The 8,844-nt window shown below is 34.6% G+C and overlaps 1 long non-coding RNA gene across 1 annotated transcript; it reads right to left on the bottom strand.

Moving 5' to 3' along the window:
- Nucleotides 1-4,474: 4,474 nt before the first annotated feature.
- LOC111999306 (uncharacterized) lies at nucleotides 4,475-6,186 on the bottom strand. Its single transcript, XR_002881584.2, has 3 exons — nucleotides 5,992-6,186; nucleotides 5,572-5,663; nucleotides 4,475-4,931 (listed from the first exon to the last, which is right to left on the bottom strand). It is a non-coding gene; the product is annotated as an uncharacterized LOC111999306 (long non-coding RNA).
- Nucleotides 6,187-8,844: the final 2,658 nt, after the last annotated feature.

The raw sequence follows: 8,844 nt of genomic DNA on the forward strand, positions 1-8,844 counted from the left end.
AAGAAAGGAGGAGAGATTAATGAAGAGGCACTGAGAGAGAAACAGTGGGGGATAAGAAAAAGGGCAAAGAGAGAAGTTAGTGGGAACCATTGAAGAAAGAAAGTGAACGACCGACACACGTGGCGTTTCCACCTTCCATTTTTTGTTTTAAGGGTAATTCTACTGTACATTTTTTTTTTTACGAAATTATTAGTAGGCAACCTGTTATACTATGTTATTAAAACATCACATTTTATGATACTAATTTTATATTGTGCAGTACCAATATCACATGTAACTGTACTTTTATCACATTCAGTGGTTCCTTTATTTTTTTCTCACATTTGATGGTATCATCATCACATTGTGCAATACCAACATCACATGTAACTGTACTTTTGTTACATTCGGTGGTTTCCTAATTTTTTATTACGTTTGATGGTACCATCATCAAATTGTGCAGTACCAACATTACATATGACTGTACTTTTGTCACATTTGGTAGTTTCCTTATATTTTCTTAAATTTGATGGTATCATCCTCATATTGTGCAGTACTAACGTCACATGTGACTGTACTTTTATCACATTCAATGGTTCTTTTTTTTTTTTCCTCAAATTTGATAGTACTATCCTTACATTGTATAGTACAAACTTCACATGTGACTATACTTTTGTCACATTAGGTAGTTCCCTTATTTTTTTCTCATATTCGATGGTATCATCATCACATTGTGCAATATCAACATCACATGTGACTGTACTTTTGTAACATTCGATGATTCCCTTATTTTTTTCTCACATTTGATAATATCAACATCACATGTGACTGTATCCCTTATTTTTTCTCACATTTGATGCTACCATTCTCACATTGTGCAGTATCAACATCACATGTGATTGTACTTTTGTCATATTCGGTGGTTCCCTTATTTTTTATCATATTTGATGGTACTATCCTCACATTATGCATTCAGCCTACAGATTCTTGTGCATTATCACTCCCAATACTTAGAGAATATCTAAAAACCCTTAGAAACTCAAAAAATGCCAAAATACCCTTAGTACCTAAAAAATAGCCGAAATTCCCTCAAAAACCTAAAGAACGATCAAAATTCCCCCAATTCCCTCTAAGATTGCCAAAATAACCCTAAAACTTAAAAATAACCAAAATATCATTAAAACCCTCTAAAATTACCAGAATACCCTTAGAACCTAAAAAATCATCAAAATACTCTTAGAGCCTAAAAAAGACCAAATGGCCCTAAAATTTAAAAAAAAAAAAAAAGACTAATATACCCTTAGAACTTAAAAAATGACTCTATGCCCCTAAACCTAAAAAATTGTTGAAATAATCTTATAACCTAAAAAATGACCGAAATGCCCTCAAAACTTGAAAATGACCAAAATACCACTAAAACTTAAAAATGACCAAAATGCTCCTGAAATCCTCTAAAATTGTCAAAATACCCTTAGAACCTAAAAAATGATCAAACTACCCTTAGAACCTAAAAAATGACCGAATGACCCTAAAACCTAAAAATTCAATAAAATACCTTTAGTACCTAAAACATGACTGAAATACCTCTAGAACCTAAAAAATTACCAAAGCATAGAGAGAAATCTGATTTGCTATTTTCTCTCTCTCTCTTTTTTGTTTTTGTTTTTTTGTTTATATATATATCTTGCTTTACCGGTAAACAATTTCTACTTGAATTAAATGAATGGTTAAGATCAAAACACCATTAATTTAATGGTTCAGATTTAGTTGAGTACCATACCCCTAAAAAAGGAGAGGTACGATAGAATGACCTGCAGTATTAACATCATATATGACTAGACTATATAAAGATTTTTGCTTTGTCTATCACTCACTCACTCTTTCGACCTTTCCAAGTAACTATTTGGAATGGGCAGCATAAATTGTTGTTGTTCATCAATTTTAATAAACGTGATAGAAATATCATCATCATCGTCATCTCAGAATTAGAGAAATGCATTGGATCATTTGTTTTTTTAATAATGAAATTAAAGGTAAAATGGGTTAGAATAGGTTACATCATTCTACGCCCAAAAAAAAAAAAAAAAAAAAATAAATTAAAGGTAAAATGGGTTAGAATAGGTTACATCATTCTACGCCCAAAAAAAAAAAAAAAAAAAAAACCCTTAAGCAAACATGATAAATTAAATCAAGAGGATATAGATGATTATTTCTTGGCTCATTAAATTTATTTCTTAAAAATCACATCAATTTATCTAGTAATTTGACAATTACACAATTTGACCATGTTGATGCTCACTTTGGCAAGAAGGCCCAGTAGTAAGAAGAAGTCCAAAAATATGTGATGAAAAGAGTTAGTAAATTGAGAAGAAAACCATTAAGCACGAATGGCAGGAATAATAGATCATAGGCCTAGAAAATAATAAATGGGCCTCAAAGGAAACAAGCGAGCCTAAAGGAGCCCAGAGAAAGAAGTAATAAACCAAATGGGCCAAGGATGCCGGAGGAAAGGAAATGGGCCAAGGAAGCCTGTAAGCAATAGAATTGGTCAAGAAAGCTCGAAATAGCATGAATGCTAGTCCAATGATAATACTGGGCCACTGGAATTAAGTAAAAGAAAAGCATACAACAGGCTCAAAAGAAGCCAACAGGCACGGATCAAACAATACGACACCAGGAATAACAAAATGGCTTGGCAGAAGCGCTAGCAGGCCTACAAAAAGAGTAAAGAATGGGCTAAAGAGATAAAAGCCCACAATCAAGCAAGGCCCAGCAAGGAATCGAGCCATAAAGAACAAAGGCTCAGAAACCCATTCACGCCACAAGAGGCCAAGAATGAGCAGCAAGATGCATAGACAAGCCTTTAGATCATGGCAAACGCATGAGCAACAGACAAGCTATGGACACACACGGAAGTGGAGCATGCACAAGGCTCAAGCACCACCAACCTGTACCCAGCCAATACAGTAGTGGTGGGCCATGAGTTAGAGGTAAGAGAGGGTATGGTCTAGCCATGGGAAGAAGGGAGGAGCCTATTTTGGGGTTTCCACTCAAACTCTTTTAGGGGAAATGTCCTGGTGGAATGACATACCACCTAAAAGAGGGAAAGATGAGTTAAAATCACTAGGTGCATGCTATGAGGGATAGTGAGAGAAAATTTCCACCCTTATCCTGATGGGAATGCCATGGTGAACAAGCAAACAAAATAAGTCCCTTTATTTGGTAATGGAATGTGGCACGGCCAGCATAAGTAAGTAATGGTGGCTGAGTAGCTGACAAACCAGTAAGTGGTTTGGAAGGACACCCACACCCAGACAAAAATGGTTAAAGGGTGAAATGGTAAAAACACAGCCACGGTAGGCAGTATAAAAGGAGCCTCTATCGTGCACAGTAAAACAACATCACAACATCAGAACAACAACCACTAAAAGAACAAGAACACGGAAGTAAAAAGAAAGAATAGAGTGATAAACAAAATAGCAAAAACTTAGAAAAGAAAGAGAGTTAGAAAGAAAAACAGAGAGAGTAGGATGGCAAGCATACACCAATAGGCTAATACCTTATCTTCCTTTAAAAGCCTACCCCCTATTAAGGATTAAGGATTTTTGGACGTAAGCCATTTAGGCCCATTCTCTAAAAGTGGGTAATTTCTACAGCAGGACCTTCCTGTAAGGTTATCCACATTGGGGAAGTGGTTCCCTCCTTGTTCTTAACTCCGTAATGCAACTAAGCACGATAGATTGACCATTTCTTCTTTGATTTTATTGTTTAAGTATCAATGTTATCTCTTTTTCATCATTGCTATTTTTATTTATAATCCGTTTTCTATTGTTGTGCTTCTCTTTTCTTTATTTTTAATTGGGAATTCTCTGCTTGTCTTGGCTAATAGTAAGCGCATTTCCTTTAATGTTGTTATATTATACTTGTTTGCCATAACTTTCTTGTAACAGTCTCATTTGCCATGGGCATGTGACCAAAGTTTCAACAAATGGGCTTTAGTTTGCACACAAGCCAGTTTGAGGTGAGTTGCAATTGGCCCCGTCCTGACTCTTCTAACCAAAACCTTTGGGCTATAGTGTGGTAGGAGGTAGCCTAACCCACAATCTCAAAAAGGCCCATCATAGACCAATACATAAATTGATTTTTATACATCATTTTCATCCCAACGAAGAAGAAAAAAAAAAATTAATACAAAAGACTTCAAATTGAGACATATTTACCGGGGAGAACCTTCATAAATACAAATCAAATGACAATACATTTGAAAATTAACACTTGCAAAAGGTCAATATTTGGATTGTAGTTTTAGTTGAGGTAATCAATTTAGAAATATACTCTCAAAGCTTCAACAACTTTCTTGAACTTGTCAAAATAATATAAATTTCCCTAAACCAGCAATATTTTTTTATTCCATCTACAAGTACAATATCCATAAATTCACAATTCATTAGCAGAAAGTTGAACACCATATTAGTAACACAAGAAAAATATACAGTTAGTAAAATACACAACTATATTTATTGGAACTTCGTAAATATGACCATTGTCGACTTTATAAGACTAGCCATAATTGTTGCTGAATATAAGCCATGAGTGTGACAAGGTGACTACAACAGGAAGCAATACATGAAATTAAACAAAGGTGGAAAGATTCCAAATTAAGTTCTCCAGCTCAACCAAACATTAGGCAAAAGTTGTGGTTCCTGCACAATCCCTTGTACCAAATGACCATAGAATGAGCCCCCATCCTCCCCCTTCATGATAGAGTTAATAAGGATATTGGAATCACCTTCCTCTATTAGTCGCCTGAAGCTTGGTTCTCTTGCGAACACCAGCCTTGCTTACATCACCATCTCTTCCACCTGCAATATGCCATCTATTCTATTGCAAACCAGCTTATTTGGAGCTCTAGCCTCCGTGGCTGCAGTGCTCCACTGCCTGCATATAGATGACTTAAAAAAGAAATACACAGACGTTAGTTGATGAAACTATATCACCTATTCACCTTTGATGGCTGCCTTATATCAAAATTTCCATAAAGACCAGATAATAGCTATATAGATTATAGAAAAATCATCCAAAGCACATCTTTCAGCAAATTGCCAGTCAACCAGGTAGAGACCCAAGCTTTAATGAGTTTAGGAATCAAGTTATCTACTAGGATTGATAATACAGAACCAAACCACACAGCTTGAGCCAAAGAGCATATGATTCAAATAAGATTAGGAGTTTCCTCACGAGCCTTACATTGAGGACACAATATCCTACAATGTCTGTTCCCTCTTCAGTTGTTTATATGTTTGCTTAAGAAGATTGTACTTAATTTAGTGTTCATTTTGAATGCAGAGGCAAACTTTCTCACTAGTAAAGCAAATCAGTGCTACATAGAACCTGCATCAACAAGTGTTTGTACCTCACCCTCAAATTTTTCTATAAGAAAATCATGATATTTGTATCACATAATGTAAAACTCTAATTTTATGTTTGCCTATGTTCTGTAAGTGTTATTTGGCTAAAAATGATTTTGATCATGCATGAGTGGTAATAGCAAATCTTTAAACCGTGCATTAGTCAGCTTGTATAAAGGCATACCAAAATTCAGTAGTGGTTGCATTCTTGTACTTTTTCCCTTTTCCTTTTGAGAAGTGACTGTCTGGTTTGATTTTTTGAGGGGTGCTTCAACACTGTACCACGAGCCATCGAGAATATGTATTGTGAAATTGATTAAAATAGGAAAAACATAATTAATATATCAATAGCAGAGGAAAAGAGTGGGTTCCACTCTGCATAATCTACAATTTCAGGGAGCATGATGAAGGCAGTTTGAAGCCAGTTGCTACCCCATCTCATGACTACTTCTCCCAGTACACAATACCCATCTCATGAAAAGCGAAGACAATATCAAATAGAGAGAGAGAGAGAGAGAGAGAGAGAGAGAGCAGTGATGTGATATCCCAATTAAAAGATTTCACAATTTGAAAAGAAATTAGGGTTTGTCGTTTTGATCTTTACCTTCAAGGCTTCAACCATAGGCAAAGCAGTTTTGATCTTTCTCAAAAACCTTTCACCAATGACTAATGCGACAGGATGCCGAAAGGAAATTCACTGAACACAGAAAAACCAAAGATGGAACGCAAGAGAGAGATTATCAGACTTCCGAGAAGGGAACGCGAGAGAGAATAGAAGACTGTCTATTTTTTATTTTTTCTAATATACGTTACCTGCTTGACCGGTAATTGGTCTCCTATTAAAATTAAATACATGGTCAGGATTATAACAAGCGAAATCTTCGGTTCAAATTTAGGTGGGTATCATACCTACCAAATATAAAAAAGTAAGGGTACCATAAAATGACGGGTCTGACTTGTGTCCAGTGTAAGTTTTCATTGGACACGTTGGATCTTAAATACGTGTCCAAATCCTGTGGTGTCTAGTGAAAATTTTCACTGGACACAATCCTTGCCCTAAAATGACCCTCATTCAATGGCTATGTGTTTTTTTTTTTTTTTTTTTTTTTTTTTTTTTTTTTTTTTTTTTTTTTTTTTTTTTTTTTTTTTTTTTTTTTTNCTTAGAGCCTCTTTTAGATCATATAAAACTTCATGTAAAAGACAAACATGATTAGGGTAGGACTGATCCACATAGCCTTAAGGCTAAGCCATATAAACCACCTCTTTGAGAATGCCATGTAGAAAGGCATTGCTTAAGAAGCTAATCATAATTCACAACAAGTGCAAGTAGCAATCTGATAGTGGTAGGTGTAACCACAGGGCTAAAAGTTTCCTTATAATCCAATACATACTGATAAAGATACCCCCTGGCTACTAGTCTAGCCTTGTACCTGGTCATATTTCCATCATTGTGCCTCTTTAGCTTATAAACCCACTTACAGGTGACAACATTCTTGTTTACAGGAGGTGGAACAAGGGACCAAGTTTGCTATTTAAGCAGATAATAAAACTTAGAATCCATAGCAGCTACTCATTAAGGATGTCTGATAGCTATTGCAAATTATGTAGGTTCCTGATATGTGTAATCAAAGATCACCTTAAGAATTCTAGGCTTGTGGATACCTGTGGACTAATGAAGTCGCCACCAAGATTAGGTCTAAAACTATATTGGGCCCTTTGGGCCAATCACTTACACACAAGGGTTCACATACCAAATTATAGGTCCAGAGTTTGGGTATAGCTTGGGAAGGTGTTAGGCACCCAAGACCGCCCGGCTTGTGGGCCAACCTCCATTATGTATTGTTACCATATTTAATTAAAGAGTTTATTAACAGAGCCCTAATCCTTAACCTAAATATACATCATGCACTTAAGGAAAATAAAACACACAACTTGTTAAAGACATATCACAATATAAAAGGAAACAAATAAAACAGAAAAAATAAAATAAACATGGCAAGTTGACAATTCAATAAAGCACACAAGGGAAGAAAATCAAATAAACTAAACACAGGAAAAAAAATACTCAAACAACATGGAAAATAATTAAACCTAAATAATTAGCCTAAAACAGAGTCAAACAGAATCAAATAACATATGGAAAATTATCAAAGATAATAAAAACAAGATTTTACCCTAATCTGGATTTAGGGTGCGTGTGCATACTCAAGTATGTGTACGCATATATGAAATATGCGTACGCGTACTCAAGTACGCGTACGCAGCCTTTAATATAGATTCGAGAAAAAAAAAACTACTATATTTTTAAAGGTTTAATCAAACAAACATATAACATGTGAGATAAGCAAGCATGTTAGAAACTCTAAAGAACTAAACTAACCTAAAACAAAAACATAAAGCATCAACATAAACAACAAAACATGAAACAAAACAAGCAATTAAACTAAACTACATTAAGTCAATAAACATATTAAACTAACCTAGGGATTGCAATAACAACATAAGAACAAGAAGAACATATTATAAACAACCTAAAATCAAATTAAAACATATCAAACATAATCATGAACATCAAACAAATCAAATAAAACAAATATAAAAGCTATGTAAAGAAACTCATGTGAATCCTATTAAACAAAGGAAGAGTTCATGGAAAGCACACTCACCTTGCTTTAGATCATGAATTTAGAGTTTGTTTAACCGACCCCTCAGTGCCTACAACACAAAGATTTGATTAACAGGACAATAATAATCAAAAGAACACAATAGTTTAGGTAATCACAACTCAAGAACAAACTTTAATTGAAAAATGTTTTGAGAATCAATTTTGGAAAATAGTTTCTACCTTACAACTAACTAAAGAGAGGTTTTTAATTTGTAAAAAACGTGCTAAGGGGCTATGTGTGAGTTTTGGAAAAGAGAATTAGGGTTTTTGAGAAGATGGAAGCTAAAAAATACTCTCTCTAATTAGGGTTTTGATTGGAGGCATAAAATGAGTATTTATATGTAAAAATTAGGGTTTTGGGGGCTTTTTAATGATCTCTGGACGTGCTCAAGGGTCTATGGGCTGACCCACATCAAATAATGATGTTTTGTGCTCTTAAAATGAAGTTTTAAAACCCAGAAAATCGGACTGCCCAGTTAGCCTAACTTCAAACATTCATAACTCACTCAACATAAGTCCAAATTAGGCAAAATTTTGTGTTCAAATTGAAGCCCAGGATGTCTACTTTCCAATGAAGTAAACCTCACTAAAAAATGCTTTGTGGATCAAAATTTATGGTCAAAAAAGTGAGCAAAGGTAATTTTTCAGTATTGATTTCAAAGCAATTTGAGGACTTTTGAGTTGTGATTACTTCCAAACTATTATGAATTATTTAATTACTCTTTATTTGACATATGTAAAGCTCATCACTAGGGCTAAGGACCAAAATTTATAAATAGGTACAAAATGCAG

The sequence above is a fragment of the Quercus suber genome, unplaced genomic scaffold (assembly GCF_002906115.3).
Source record: "Quercus suber isolate HL8 unplaced genomic scaffold, Cork oak 2.0 scaffold_7, whole genome shotgun sequence".
Lineage (NCBI taxonomy): Eukaryota > Viridiplantae > Streptophyta > Magnoliopsida > Fagales > Fagaceae > Quercus > Quercus suber.